Here is a 17,229-nt window from a genome sequence, read left to right as displayed (position 1 = left end):
GAGAGAGAGAGAGAGAGATGAAAGTTGCGTTGATGCGCGTCTGTGAGTTTGTCTTTTTAGAGTGAATTTACTTCAAAAACAGCTATTTTATCCTCTTGTTGCTGGAAATGTAGCGATTCAGTATTTAAACTGTTATTAATAAAAGTCGTGGGGCAGCGTTGACACGTTTCTTTTCTCCTGGATGTGTGAGCTGCGCGATATCCGATGTGTGTGTGTGTGTGTGTGTCTGTCAGTAAGCAGTGCATTAATATAGAATGGTAATTAAAGGCTCTAATGCACACCAGCACACCAGTATATGTGTATTGTAGAAGCTAGAAGATGTATAATGACGTGTGACGGCATAGTAGTGGTGTCCCAATTCTTAGGCCAATATTTTCACTAGGGGTATGCACTTATAAGTCTGCGATCCTCCGTAAAGCAAGAAGAAGAAGATGCGTCACGCCCCGGCTGTGTCGAGGACGTACTCAGGAGAGAGAGAGAGAGAGAGAGAGAGAGAGAGAGAGAGATGAAAGTTGCGTTGATGCGCGTCTGTGAGTTTGTCTTTTTAGAGTGAATTTACTTCAAAAACAGCTATTTTATCCTCTTGTTGCTGGAAATGTAGCGATTCAGTATTTAAACTGTTATTAATAAAAGTCGTGGGGCAGCGTTGACACGTTTCTTTTCTCCTGGATGTGTGAGCTGCGCGTGTGTGTGTGTGTGTGTGTGTGTGTGTGTCTGTCAGTAAGCAGTGCATTAATATAGAATGGTAATTAAAGGCTCTAATGCACACCAGCACACCAGTATATGTGTATTGTAGAAGCTAGAAGATGTATAATGACGTGTGACGGCATAGTAGTGGTGTCCCAATTCTTAGGCCAATATTTTCACTAGGGGTAGGGGTAGGGGAAGGGGTATAAAATAGAATTGGGATTGGGCCTTAATCTGCACATGCTCATAGGATTCTCTTTCTGCCTGTGGAAAAGGAGCATGATCATTTCACCTCAGCAGAAGTTTTCATCAAAATACTGATTTTGAGGTATAAAAGTAAATTTTTGGATGTACAGTATTTTTTTTCTTCTGTTTGAAGTTTAGAGGACCGTGAATTTAAACTTACATAAATTTTATCTCTAGGCTATTGATAAAAAATTAACATGAACAACCTATGCTAATATAGGTGTGTCTACGTAGCATACAAGATTTTATCATAGCTGCAACATCGGGGGCAATTGTAATAATGTGTTACAATTGCCCCTGAGCCACATGGCTCAGTGTAAACACCTTGTTTGTCTGTGTTGACATATTTTTCTGTTAGAAAATGAACATATTTAAATGTAAAACTACATTTAACAATTATTAGTGTTACACATTAAACAATGTGTTGGTTTTAAATCTTTTTTAAAAATACAATGAATATTATCTCCACATGATCTTATTCTGTTAATATGTCTGGTTTGGTTAAAGACAGTTCTTGACTCATCAGCTGATTGATGTATATGAGTAAAATATATATTTAAATAATTAAAATCTAGTTACCACTAGAGTAGCTGCCTTATCTTTTGCAAAAATAAAAAATAGACTTTTGCTTTTTGAATGCATATGATGCCTAACATCCAAAAGAATTTGAACCATTTACAAAAAAAAAATAAAAAATTGATACTACAGCAGTAAAGTGATTACTTTGAAGTAGGATTTTATTTGAGATACAGTGGGTTAATGACTTATTTTTCAGTGTCCCCAAACACTGTTACAATCGCCCCCACTAAGGGGGCAATTGTAACACTCTGAATTCTTGCATTTAAAGGGATAGTTCACCCAAAAATGAAAATTTGATGTTTATCTGCTTACCCCCAGGGCATCCAAGATGTAGGTGACTTTTGACGCTTTTCCACTGCATGGTACAACTCGGCTCGGCACGGCTCAGTACGGCACGGCATGGCTCAGCTCGGCTCAGCTCGGTTTGCGTTTCCACTGCAGTTTAGTATCCCTTTACAGTGGGCGGGATTATTCACATGTCGTTAGTTGCGCCGCCTATACTGCCGTGACTCCTGAAAAACTTTTTCATTCCGCGTCACCCCATCAAGCTCTCGCTGGATCCGCTCCTCTGCTATCAATGAGAGGAACGTCTGTACTTCCTCAACAGACAACGAAACAGCCACTTTTTGGTTGTTAAAAAAAGGTGCGCTCATTCAAAACAGTTGTGTTCGATCCTTCGCTGGCTGTGCTGATTTAAATCTAGCGGTTCTGTTGTGTTTGCGTAGCAAGTTCAGTGACGCAGGTGACGATTCAGTGACGATTCTCTCCGGCCAATCCGTGATCAGCAGAGTTTACACGTCACGTTTTGGTAACAGTACGGTACTCAATTAGGAGTGTCAATGGTCCATTTGAGAGATAGGTGGCGGTAATGCACTTATAAGTCTGCGATCCTCCGTAAAGCAAGAAGAAGAAGATGCGTCACGCCCCGGCTGTGTCGAGGACGTACTCAGGACAGTTCAGACATTGCAGTGCATCAGAGGTAAAAAACGATATAAATACTGTTCAGTTTCTTGCACAGACCAATCGTTTCGTGTCTTTACACATCAATGTATCGTCACGAGCCGCAGGGTTTAATTAGGTTTTGTTTGTGTATGTTTTTTTTTACTCTCAAAGCTGTGATTCCCATTCACTTCCATTATAAGACTGACAGACTGCAACGGTTTGAGTTAAAAATCTTCGTTTGTGGTCTACTGAAGAACAAAGTCACCTACATCTTGGATGCCCTGGGGGTAAGCAGATAAATATCACATTTTAATTTTTGGGTGAACTATCCCTTTAACTTAATATAATAGTAGTCGTGGGGCAGCGTTGACACGTTTCTTTTCTCCTGGATGTGTGAGCTGCGCGATATCCGATGTGTGTGTGTGTGTGTGTGTCTGTCAGTAAGCAGTGCATTAATATAGAATGGTAATTAAAGGCTCTAATGCACACCAGCACACCAGTATATGTGTATTGTAGAAGCTAGAAGATGTATAATGACGTGTGACGGCATAGTAGTGGTGTCCCAATTCTTAGGCCAATATTTTCACTAGGGGTAGGGGTAGGGGAAGGGGTATAAAATAGAATTGGGATTGGGCCTTAATCTGCACATGCTCATAGGATTCTCTTTCTGCCTGTGGAAAAGGAGCATGATCATTTCACCTCAGCAGAAGTTTTCATCAAAATACTGATTTTGAGGTATAAAAGTAAATTTTTGGATGTACAGTATTTTTTTTCTTCTGTTTGAAGTTTAGAGGACCGTGAATTTAAACTTACATAAATTTTATCTCTAGGCTATTGATAAAAAATTAACATGAACAACCTATGCTAATATAGGTGTGTCTACGTAGCATACAAGATTTTATCATAGCTGCAACATCGGGGGCAATTGTAATAATGTGTTACAATTGCCCCTGAGCCACATGGCTCAGTGTAAACACCTTGTTTGTCTGTGTTGACATATTTTTCTGTTAGAAAATGAACATATTTAAATGTAAAACTACATTTAACAATTATTAGTGTTACACATTAAACAATGTGTTGGTTTTAAATCTTTTTTAAAAATACAATGAATATTATCTCCACATGATCTTATTCTGTTAATATGTCTGGTTTGGTTAAAGACAGTTCTTGACTCATCAGCTGATTGATGTATATGAGTAAAATATATATTTAAATAATTAAAATCTAGTTACCACTAGAGTAGCTGCCTTATCTTTTGCAAAAATAAAAAATAGACTTTTGCTTTTTGAATGCATATGATGCCTAACATCCAAAAGAATTTGAACCATTTACAAAAAAAAAATAAAAAATTGATACTACAGCAGTAAAGTGATTACTTTGAAGTAGGATTTTATTTGAGATACAGTGGGTTAATGACTTATTTTTCAGTGTCCCCAAACACTGTTACAATCGCCCCCACTAAGGGGGCAATTGTAACACTCTGAATTCTTGCATTTAAAGGGATAGTTCACCCAAAAATGAAAATTTGATGTTTATCTGCTTACCCCCAGGGCATCCAAGATGTAGGTGACTTTTGACGCTTTTCCACTGCATGGTACAACTCGGCTCGGCACGGCTCAGTACGGCACGGCATGGCTCAGCTCGGCTCAGCTCGGTTTGCGTTTCCACTGCAGTTTAGTATCCCTTTACAGTGGGCGGGATTATTCACATGTCGTTAGTTGCGCCGCCTATACTGCCGTGACTCCTGAAAAACTTTTTCATTCCGCGTCACCCCATCAAGCTCTCGCTGGATCCGCTCCTCTGCTATCAATGAGAGGAACGTCTGTACTTCCTCAACAGACAACGAAACAGCCACTTTTTGGTTGTTAAAAAAAGGTGCGCTCATTCAAAACAGTTGTGTTCGATCCTTCGCTGGCTGTGCTGATTTAAATCTAGCGGTTCTGTTGTGTTTGCGTAGCAAGTTCAGTGACGCAGGTGACGATTCAGTGACGATTCTCTCCGGCCAATCCGTGATCAGCAGAGTTTACACGTCACGTTTTGGTAACAGTACGGTACTCAATTAGGAGTGTCAATGGTCCATTTGAGAGATAGGTGGCGGTAATGCACTTATAAGTCTGCGATCCTCCGTAAAGCAAGAAGAAGAAGATGCGTCACGCCCCGGCTGTGTCGAGGACGTACTCAGGACAGTTCAGACATTGCAGTGCATCAGAGGTAAAAAACGATATAAATACTGTTCAGTTTCTTGCACAGACCAATCGTTTCGTGTCTTTACACATCAATGTATCGTCACGAGCCGCAGGGTTTAATTAGGTTTTGTTTGTGTATGTTTTTTTTTACTCTCAAAGCTGTGATTCCCATTCACTTCCATTATAAGACTGACAGACTGCAACGGTTTGAGTTAAAAATCTTCGTTTGTGGTCTACTGAAGAAACAAAGTCACCTACATCTTGGATGCCCTGGGGGTAAGCAGATAAATATCACATTTTAATTTTTGGGTGAACTATCCCTTTAACTTAATATAATAGTTTTGTCCTTATTAGTGAAAATATATCAATTGTATTATTAATTAGTGCACCTATATTTGTTTCTTGTATAAAAAGATGACTAGTGTATTTCAAGTAATCTGTGAGTTGTGAAGTAAAATGTAAAAATTTTTACAATTGCCCCCGGTCTCCCTTCACTGGTTCTTGATTTAAAAAATTTTTTGATTAGTAATTATGTTAAAAGGAAAACATCTCTGCACTTTTACTGAGTCACCTTTAATGGTTTTTACTTACTAGACATTGTCTTTATTTTTATGAACCTAAAGTAAAAGACAAAGACACCATATGGACAGTGGAATATGACAATGGAAACTGCTAGCAATAAAGACATCTACCTCAGCTCTATTAAAGTGGATAATGTTTCATTAGCATTCAGCCCCATGTGCACAATGATGACATTATCATCAAAATAAGCTGGAGCTTTGTTGTCATGCTGGTACTGCTGGGGTTTCCTGGAGCTTTTGGGAACAGGATATAGCTGGTAGGTCACTTAACCTCTGGTCTGGCTATAAAATTGACACAGCTAAACGAAGACTTCGGTTTGGTTTTTTGGTTTTGTTGTTGCATGTGTAAACCCTGTATTGTTCTGACAGTTATTATTTCCTGCGATGTTTCAGAATTACTCATTCTAGCACAGGGAAAAAATGCAGAATGTTTCAATTCTGAACATCGTGTCACAGGGGTGAGTTTATCTGCTTACCCCCAGGGCATCCAAGATGTAGGTGACTTTTGACGCTTTTCCACTGCATGGTACAACTCGGCTCGGCACGGCTCAGTACGGCACGGCATGGCTCAGCTCGGCTCAGCTCGGTTTGCGTTTCCACTGCAGTTTAGTATCCCTTTACAGCAGGCGGCTACTTCCTCTCGTACATCGAGACAGAGAGAAACTTCCTTAAAGGGTTGTTCTTGTCTGATACAGAATTAATGAATTTTGAACTGCCTGACTTGAGTGACACTACACATGTGCTTCTTATGTAAGTGATATCATAGCCCATAATTCAGGCGAGAAAATCAATCAGGGAAACATCCCAAAATATTTGCTAAAATTGATTGCCGGACATGCATCACCAAAAGTTAGACCACAGATGTTTACAGTTGTGTTCGATCCTTCGCTGGCTGTGCTGATTTAAATCTAGCGGTTCTGTTGTGTTTGCGTAGCAAGTTCAGTGACGCAGGTGACGATTCAGTGACGATTCTCTCCGGCCAATCCGTGATCAGCAGAGTTTACACGTCACGTTTTGGTAACAGTACGGTACTCAATTAGGAGTGTCAATGGTCCATTTGAGAGATAGGTGGCGGTAATGCACTTATAAGTCTGCGATCCTCCGTAAAGCAAGAAGAAGAAGATGCGTCACGCCCCGGCTGTGTCGAGGACGTACTCAGGACAGTTCAGACATTGCAGTGCATCAGAGGTAAAAAACGATATAAATACTGTTCAGTTTCTTGCACAGACCAATCGTTTCGTGTCTTTACACATCAATGTATCGTCACGAGCCGCAGGGTTTAATTAGGTTTTGTTTGTGTATGTTTTTTTTTACTCTCAAAGCTGTGATTCCCATTCACTTCCATTATAAGACTGACAGACTGCAACGGTTTGAGTTAAAAATCTTCGTTTGTGGTCTACTGAAGAAACAAAGTCACCTACATCTTGGATGCCCTGGGGGTAAGCAGATAAATATCACATTTTAATTTTTGGGTGAACTATCCCTTTAACTTAATATAATAGTTTTGTCCTTATTAGTGAAAATATATCAATTGTATTATTAATTAGTGCACCTATATTTGTTTCTTGTATAAAAAGATGACTAGTGTATTTCAAGTAATCTGTGAGTTGTGAAGTAAAATGTAAAAATTTTTACAATTGCCCCCGGTCTCCCTTCACTGGTTCTTGATTTAAAAAATTTTTTGATTAGTAATTATGTTAAAAGGAAAACATCTCTGCACTTTTACTGAGTCACCTTTAATGGTTTTTACTTACTAGACATTGTCTTTATTTTTATGAACCTAAAGTAAAAGACAAAGACACCATATGGACAGTGGAATATGACGATGGAAACTGCTAGCAATAAAGACATCTACCTCAGCTCTATTAAAGTGGATAATGTTTCATTAGCATTCAGCCCCATGTGCACAATGATGACATTATCATCAAAATAAGCTGGAGCTTTGTTGTCATGCTGGTACTGCTGGGGTTTCCTGGAGCTTTTGGGAACAGGATATAGCTGGTAGCTCACTTAACCTCTGGTCTGGCTATAAAATTGACACAGCTAAACGAAGACTTCGGTTTGGTTTTTTGGTTTTGTTGTTGCATGTGTAAACCCTGTATTGTTCTGACAGTTATTATTTCCTGCGATGTTTCAGAATTACTCATTCTAGCACAGGGAAAAAATGCAGAATGTTTCAATTCTGAACATCGTGTCACAGGGGTGAGCTGAAACGTTGAGGTTTCGATTTTCATAAACACACACACACACAACAGGATTTGGAAACAAACAGCAGGCGGCTACTTCCTCTCGTACATCGAGACAGAGAGAAACTTCCTTAAAGGGTTGTTCTTGTCTGATACAGAATTAATTAATTTTGAACTGCCTGACTTGAGTGACACTACACATGTGCATCTTATGTAAGTGATATCATAGCCCATAATTCAGGCGAGAAAATCAATCAGGGAAACATCCCAAAATATTTGCTAAAATTGATTGCCGGACATGCATCACCAAAAGTTAGACCACAGATGTTTATGACATCGATGATCTTAAGTTGTACACTGTCAGAGTGTTCAAGTTGGTCTCCTTCTAAAGAATACTGGACAGCCAGATCAATATATTGAGTGTCACATGATTTCCTCAGATGACCTTCACACAGTTTGGATGAATGTTGTGGAGAATCAGTAATGTGTAGGCCGCGGCCCATGTGATGCCTCCCGACTTCAGCACAAACACATGTTTGTCAACCTTCACAAACGCTCCACTATTTGTTTGTATGTCTCTGCTGTAAATGTCTCCCTCAGTCGATATGAGTGTTTCTTTGAATACTCAATAAACTACACTACACCTTACAACAGAGACCATATATTGGAAATTACTACACTAAACTACGCCGCGTTCTACTACAGTTAGCTATCAATTGTATTGCATTAAGGCTTATTGAAAAGCTATAAATTTGAAAAACATTATTGTGAGATATAGCCTACACATAAAAAGGGGATGTATTTTGTTTCTATGTGGCACAGTAAGTAAGAGCAACCTAATAGATGTTTCAGAGTAACGATTCAAACAGGTGAGTTCTTGAGTCGTTTTGAATCAGTAATTAAAAGAGTCGATTCATAATAGTCATGTGTTTGCGAATCGGTACACCAAGTCGCACTGTTTTTCCCGTGCTGTGCGTGAAGAACGTTAAAAGCGGTACAGGAAAAACTGCTGTTATCTGCAAAACACTTGCGGTAAGTCACCGTGAAATATGTTAAAACAAGAATTTCCACCAAAATCATTTGTCTGACATGGAATTAACGCGCCCCCATTTTCACACTTTTGCCCACTTATTTTCACTCTGAGACCATTTCCACTCATGGTTTGTTTGGCTGCGTTCCCATTCACAGGAGATACAAATCGAGTCACGCAGAATAAGAGCTTCAGGTATAGTGACATAATAGCCGAATTCACAGAATTCATAAAACAGTGTAAGGGAAAAAAGGACATGCTTGATCATACTGTGTGCATTAAAATGGACATCTTACATTGAAGGCATGGGAGAAAATTTGTGAATGGTAGTGAAGTGACATAACTGACAATTACAACTTGACGAATGTAGTACATCTGAATAAACTACACGCATTCATTTATTTCCATTTTTTTAACCAGGTTAAAAAACTAGTTGAGATTAAACTCTATTTTGCAAGAGTGACCTGGCCAAGAGGGCAGCAACAAATAAAATACCATATACCAAATACCAAACACCATAAAATATACAAAATTTACATTTACATTACGACATCGAAACACAATACAACGCAAATCACAAGTCGCCACAGCAATTTACCAAGGGATAAAGCAAAGAATCTGTTAAAAGTACCTTGAACTCGTTTAGAGATGGAAGTATGGTCAGCCTTTATTTTGTAGATTATTCCAAGCAACAGAAACATTATATTTAAAATATTTCATCCCCAGCTTATGTACAACATAATTTTTTAACAGTTATGAAATAAGTACTTCTTTAAAATCAGTACCTACTCAGAGAGTATACGATTTTGGACACAGCCATGGTCATTATAATTTCATTAACCATTGCATTTTAGTATTACACTTCAGTAATACTGACGTGGTGACCAATGACTAGTGGGTAAATTTGATGTACCCTTGTTCCCTTTGCTGTATTCAGTGCTCTTGGACTGTCACAACACTACAGTACAGTAAACTATGCTGTACCTTATAACAATCAACTACAAACTGTTGTACTAAAACCTTTTCTCCTCTGTTTGTTGATACATTGCTTTGTTAAACCAACATTGTGATCTGCTCTTATGGGATTGGTAGAGAAAACTGAGGCGGATGTGTTCTGAAGTGCTTTTCAGGTGTACTGAAAATAGATTGAGAACGATTAATGTCATAATAATCCTCTTTGACTGTAAGCTGAGCATAAACGTGTTAAATGGACAGTGTTTGAGCTGCATGAATAAAATGCAAGGCAGCGTTGCCAGATGAGAAAGACAGTGAATGGGAGCACACTCTGTCTATATGTGGGCCGTCACTTGTGTGGATGGTGATTTCCATATCAATATTTGAGAGCTGGTGAATAATTTATGGACTCCTGATACAATGAATGCTGAGCTGAAAGATACTTGCCCCCCTATCCTGTGTGTAGCCCTCAAGGGGGTATATGTGAGAGACACGCACACAAACCCAGTGGTTGCAATGGTCAGCATTCATTGTTGAGGGGGTCAGTGCTTTTGGTCCACTCTCTTCAATTCCTCTCCATGTCGTTGTACACTGTAAAAAATGACCGTGAATTTAACGGTAAAAGACTGTAAAAAGGCTACAGTAAAAACCTGTTAAATGGTTATATACGGTGAAAAACTGTATTGGACATTACATGTATTGGACATTAATTTTACAGTAGTATACCGTTTTTGGAAGCGAAAAAGACTATAATTTACAGTGAATAACCGTAAATTGACATTCCCAGAATTCCCTGCGTTACATTTCAAATGTTTCTTCTTAGTTTTTTCTTATCAGTTTTGTATATTAGGGTTGTGTGTTACACCTAATGTTGTTAAATTAATGTTTATTGCATTATTTCAGTTTCATGTGTGTTACCATGATGGTGTTTGTGTGAAAGACACTGTGCACCTTCTATACATGTTATTATTTAAAAGCTGCTTGTGATGGGCTTTGGTTCATCATGTGACTTTCTCATCACCACCTGCATTTGGTGGTTATCAGTGTATTACAAATGTACAAAACAGATTTCAGTACTTCAATAGGTTGGCATATTAACATTATATCAGTTAATGAAATTACAGTATTTAACTGTAAATTTGAGTTAAAACCGTAAAACCTAAAATGTTGCTATCTTATTTTTTACGGTAAAATTCCGGTAACCACACAGCTGTCGTTTTTTTACCGTAAATTTTACGGATTTTTTTAAATGTATAATCTGTGGGTTGCTGCTTCTTTCAGACAACGTGCAGTCCAAAAAAAGACATCTGCTCTGTAAGAGAATGCCCTAATTATTCATGACCATTTAAGCTTTGAGGAGTTAGTCTGTGTAGCATATGTGTCCTTCTCATTAGCACATTGTTCTGACCTCACTAGTTAAAGACTCGTTCATTGTATTTTTCTCTTTGCCCGACAATACTGTTAAGTATTCATGCAAAGGAGCTCTGGATTCTGCCCAGAAACCTATTTTTGGATTCTCTCTTGGTTTCACAGATTCACGTTTTTCTTCCTCCTCTTGTCACTGCCCTACATCTTTCAGCGTCTCTTTGAATTACTTCTACCTTCTGTGTGCCGATCGATATTTGTAACACATTCACATTTCCTGCATATTGATATTCCGGTAACTTCGTAGAAATCTGCATGTCTCGAATATTGTAAAACGGATTCTTGCGGCCACCATTACACCCTCAATATAATCCTGCAGAACCCGACAGGCAGCAATTACAACAGAAGTCACACACACACACACAACTATCATTTGCACCTGGGACATCACCTTTGCTCCAAACAAAGGAGTCTGCTTCTTTGTGTGAATGTGTGTGTGAGTGTGTGCCATTGTTGTGCCGTCAATGCCTGTTATTCACAGTCCTCGTACACAATCAGCCCGTGAGAACAACAAATCATTGGTCAGTGTCAGAGGTCAGATAAAGACCCACGTTAATGTCATGCTAATGACTGAATTCACTAGCTTACATACCTACAACTACCCCAATTTGCTATTTCTGACGAGATTCTGAAGTGTGCATCAAATGGACACTTGGCAGCTGGTAGGTCACATGACCATGAGAACTTGACAAATGTAGTACGTCCAGATCACATTCATACTACACACATTCATACTATGTAGAATATACTTTTTGAAACAGATGTTAAGTAATTGCTTATTTCAAAAGAAGTGCCCTGTTCATAGGCATATACTGTCTGAAATTGCATACTTAAGAGTTAAATTTGGCATAAAATGAAAATCACTATTTTTTAAAAGCATGTTATTATTTTAAATCATTCATCCATTGTGTTTAATTTTTTTTTAATTTCTTTGACCTTGCAATTTTTTAATCAAAATAACTCTTCCCGTGAAACAACCGACTTCTCTATGGTGACATATTTTCCAATCATTTAGTCCATTTTAACCCTGTCCATGCATGCACGCATTCATGTGCCTTTGTTGTTGAGTGCTACAGCCACATCTCAAAATCCAATCAACAACCAATCAATGTTGATAGAAGTTCTACATTTTGATCTTTTTCGATAATCTGTTACACTACAGAAAAAAAGTGTAGGTCACAACATGAAAGAAAAGATCTGACACTTCTGTTTCATTGTGACTTTAAAGGTGCGGTCACATTTACCTCCTCACTGCCAGTCATTCCAAAAGAAATCTGTGCAATCTGGAGTTTTGTGTACGGGTCAAAGATTTCCCCACACAGATTTCACTCATGTTAAAGTTGGCCACATGAATTTGCCTTGAAGACCAACAGAAAGCTGTTTTGTTTGGAAGTGACTTCTTTGTGACCAGTGCTTCATACATCTCTACGCTATTGACAATGGACCTGTTTTTGCATGCAAAATTTCATATGACTGCAAGTTAAGAATTTGTTCAGATCATTTACTCAAATTATGAGTAATAGTGATGTCACCACTAGTATACCTAATTTTGGGAATCCCTTGACCACAGTTTCAAGATAATAGTGGAATAAGTGTTGCATTCACGCTCTCACACTCATCTGGAGTCTAACGAGGTTTACGATCAATAAACGCATGACTCAGTGAGACGTAGGCAGTAGCCTGTTGTCAGTCAGCACTTTTTCCTCCAACAAAAGACACTCCTTCTCCTCATCTGCTACCAAACTCCCACCCACCCCCATCTCTGCTCAAATCACACTCCCTGCATACTACTTACTTTTCTCTCTCTTTCTGTCCTTTTCTTCCCTGCACCCCCTCTCCTCTCTCATGTTATCTTTTATCAGGCCTTCCTCCTCTCTCTTTCACTCCCTAAAGCTGTCTTGCATCAAGAAAACAGTAGCACTAACCCACTTCTAAAAGCTTTGAGATTCACATTCATTTAAACTTCACAAATCGAACAAATATATCATTCAGAGTTGGATGCTAATGATATAAAGATATACGCTTCTTAACAGGTCAAGTGACTGCTTGTAAAAAAGTGAAACCACATTTTATATTGTGTTTTATTTGGACACTTAATTTGCTGTTCAGCCAGCCGTGAAAGACTGCGCTCTGGCTTTCTCTGTTTTTCTGGTCTGCCCTTCCCCCTATTGCACAAAGTGCCACACACTTCCTGTTTACACTTGAAACAACTGGACTGGGAGAGAAGAGACTAGCTGTGTCATCGCTGAACGTCAAGTTTATTTTCTGTTGCCTTGAGACAGGGTTATGAAGACGTGCACCATGCACTTTCGAATCCACCTGCTGTAGTGCAAACATTGTACAGACAGTTTTTAGGAACTTTAAGGGAGGAGTTCACTCAAAAATAAAACTTCTGTCATCATTGAGTCTTTAAATTGATTTTGCTATAGAATGACAGACAGATAAAATGACAAAAAAGCCCCACAAAAGTATCATAAAATCTTCTGAAGTCATATGAAGGCTTTGTGTGAGGATCAGTGAAATTAAAATTATTAGTCACTGATAAAAATGCATGCAAGAGTCAGTCGAGTTCATTGCAACAGTCATTGCATGGAAAGAAATGGATAAATGGTTTTTGTTTTCTATAGAAAAAGTAACAACACACAGGAATGTGTTTTCATTTTTTGGTGAACAAATCCTTTAATGACCTGAGAACTTCTGCCTTTTAAACATGCCTCCAATACCTGTAGCAGTAATAAACATCTTGTCCCTCCTTTGGCTCTGAGCTGGTCACTCAGGCCCACTTTCTGAGTGACCAATATGACGTGGCTTTGCCGTAAATGTGGTTCCAAAGAGCTAAAATCTCTTTCCATCCATACTCCCCAACACAATTTGATCATGGACTTGATCTAAATATTTGCCCACTTACTGTCAACATTTGCTCTTTATGATGTCTGATGTCAGACCCATGAAAGATATAAAGTTTTTTAGGGTGGGCACTATAAGTGGGCATTATTTAAAAAAAATTCTATAATGATACATTTCATCATAGTAAAATTTGTGAATAAGTGATTTTAAAAACCCTACTGAAAAAAGACTTTTAAAGACATTTATATTAATTAAATACTAGATTTTATTTATATCATTATATATATATATATATATATATATATATTTAAGAAATTAATACTTTTTCATATTACTAAATATAATTGGACTAATATCAATATAATATAATATATATAGAATTTATTGAAATAGCTCATTTGATTTGCTTCTTAACTCACTTTTTTATCTGTGCTTATGGGCAGCAGGACAAGCACTAGGACAGTTTGACTAGTTGACATCTCATTGGATTCGTTGGATATTTTCTTTCTTTCAATCTCTTTATAATTTTCATTCAAAAAGCACATTGATTGGAAGCAATTGGAATGCAGATTCCCTGCCATGATGCTTTTCGATGGACAAATTTCTACCGATTTCGGAAAGGCATATTGCACTATTTTGGTTCCATTTTCATTCATATTGTAAAAAGCCAGCTGGTATTTTCTCAACAGTTTCACATCCTCCTCCACCTCCTAGTTTTTTTTAAGTTATCATCTACAGTCACATAGATAATGAAAGAAATTGTATGTGCATTTAGTGGGTGTGCAGTGCGCACGTAGCGCACAACCAAGAGCATTAGATCATCATTTCGTCTTTTTCTTCTCCATCACATTGGATGCAAGCAAGAATCAAATTGAATTAAAACACCAAAACAGACGTCCACCAGGAAGAGAGGGAGAAAACACAGCAGCGGACATGCGTCTCTTTGTTTTTGTAATTCACTTAGACCAGGGGTTAGCGTTCCGCCCACACGTGATGCACATTTGAGACATCATGAAGGAGTCAGGTGACACATCGGGCCTCTACTGCTGCTGCTTTCAAACACTTTAGTGTTTTCTTTTGTGGCTTCCCTGTAACGTTATCTATGAGTTCCTCCAGTGAAAGGCCAGACATATTCACAGATGCTCAAACATCATTTACATAATAGCCACTGTGTCCACTCTCCTTGTTTTGTTTCTTGTTTTTCAGAGAACATCCAATCAAATTGTCTAATGGCTCAAGTAAAACTATTCATTTAAACACTAATTCGTTGTATAATGCCATCGTAGTAGTTGTTTTATGCTTCCTGCAGGCTGTATTATGTAAAATCTTGCTGAATGTCTGTGACTAATAGACTCGTCTCTATTATGAAGGCTAATTATGGTTGAGGAGCAGAATGAGATGTTTGTTTCTCTCCTCGATTTTGACCACTGTAGATACCTAAATCAGAGGCTAACGTTATGAGAAACAATGACTCTCTCTTGTTATCCAAGAAGCGGGATGTGTAACCCTCCATTTGTTTGGTCCACTTAAATACTCATAGGACTCAAACAGGAAAACAACACAAAGGTCAGCTGAGAAAGACTGATATAAACCCTGCCTTTGTCTAGAGGACATGAACTGAAGGTCATGAGATGTTGACTTGAATACATAAAAAGCTGTACAGGAGGCAGATCTGTCTTTACGCAACTTCATGTTGTGACACTAGCATAGGAGTTTACTTTTAAGCATGCAGCGCGGAGTGGGGATAATCTGCTCTTCTAATTTTCGCTTTGAGTAAAACAGTAAATCATTGTGGCTTCTAAAGAGGTTGTCCAGGTGTGATAAGAGCCTCCAGGGTACTGTTGCTTTGTTTTTGTTTTAAGCAATGATGCTACAGTAGAGCACAACATATTAAAAGCCTATTCAGGGCTCAAGCAAACAAACCTGTTCAGGAAGACAAAATGACTATCAACAGCGAGACACTTCAGAGTCATTAAAATGAGTATCCAAGGTGAACATAACATTGGTAATACAATTGTTAAAGGATGTGCTCTAATTGTTAAAGTGCTGATATTAATTCAGTGCAAAACTGAGTGTTATTTTGAGCTAAATGTTCTCTAAAACTCCTTTCACTTACTAAAATTCTGTCTTACGTGTTAACAAGTGGATTTCTAAATAGTCCCTTTCTGGTATCCATGTGCTTGTCAGGCAGTTACTATGTTTATCTGCTCTAGATGGCCTTGACAAGAGTTTATTGTTGTCAAGACTCTTAACAATCTCCGTCATAAGTTGCATTGTGAAGTCTGTCTGATTTCAATGAATTTGTTTGCTCAGACAATTCATGTAAATGAACCATTTTCACAAATACTTTTTTACTTTATTGCTTTATTTTATTGCACTGATATTCTGCATTGTACTTTGGCTCTTTTTTTTTGCACTAGAAATTGTTGTTTGTCTTTAGGTAATCATGTTTTTCATGTAAAAGTGTACTGTGTTTTAGTGTTTATTCCAGTACAATGCCTTGCTTCCTAGACTTCCGTTATAAATGTACCTATGTAACAGACTCAGATCGGCAGATGGCAGTTTCAGCTGTTTATTGTAGTAATGAGTTCACAGATGAAAACTGGTAATAAATGCAAATTAACAATATGTGATGAGACTGAATGTAAATAGCAATACTCTCCTTGCAGGCTGATGGAAGATCGTGGACGCTGGGCAGAGGATGAAGTTGGGAAGAATGGAACCTCGTGCTGATCAGTTAAGTATGCAGGCATGGGATTGCACACAGGACGGATGAGTAGAGGAGATAATGCTGGAGATCAGGAGACTACGCTGGAGCACAGGCTTGGGGAAAAAATAAATGCAGGAGTAAAAAAATGGTGAGCAGTTCATAGTTCAGTTTGAGACCAGACGAAGACTGGGTGTGAGGTGTGTGCTTATATGTGACCATGGACCACAAAACCAGTCATAAGGGTCAATTTTTTTAAAATGGAGATTTATACACCATCTCAAAGCTGATAAATAAGCTTTCCATTGATGTATGGTTTGTTATGATAGGACAATATTTGGCCGAGATACAACTATTTGAAAATCTGGAATCTGAGGGTGCAAAAAAAATCTAAATATTGAGAAAATCACCTTTAAAGTTGTCCAAATGAAGTTCTTAGCAATGCATATTACTAATCAAAAATTACGTTTTGATATTTACAGTAGGAAATTTACAAAATATCTTCATGGAACATGATCTTTACTTAATGTCCTTATGGTTTTTGGCATAAAAGAAAAATCTATAATTTTGACCCATACAATGTATTTTTGGCTATTGCTACAAATATACCACAGCGACTTAAAGTGACCATGAAATCAAAATTAAAGTTTTTTTGGGTGTTAGCATCAATATGTTAGTCTTAAGGTCATCTATAAGGCAGTGTGCTGCAAAACAGTGACAAAATTCGCATTTAGAAGATATAAGCATTCAAAGCTTGCAGTTCGTCACTTCCGCCCAAACAGCTCAACGACTTTTTTGACGTCACATCATACTTCAGCTTCTCATCAAACTTTCTGTCCAATCAAATGCTCTCTAGAAT

The sequence above is a fragment of the Sinocyclocheilus grahami genome, unplaced genomic scaffold, assembly GCF_001515645.1.
Source record: "Sinocyclocheilus grahami isolate Dianchi unplaced genomic scaffold, SAMN03320097.WGS_v1.1 scaffold555.1, whole genome shotgun sequence".
Lineage (NCBI taxonomy): Eukaryota > Metazoa > Chordata > Actinopteri > Cypriniformes > Cyprinidae > Sinocyclocheilus > Sinocyclocheilus grahami.
Note: the sequence above shows the minus strand (reverse complement) of the source record.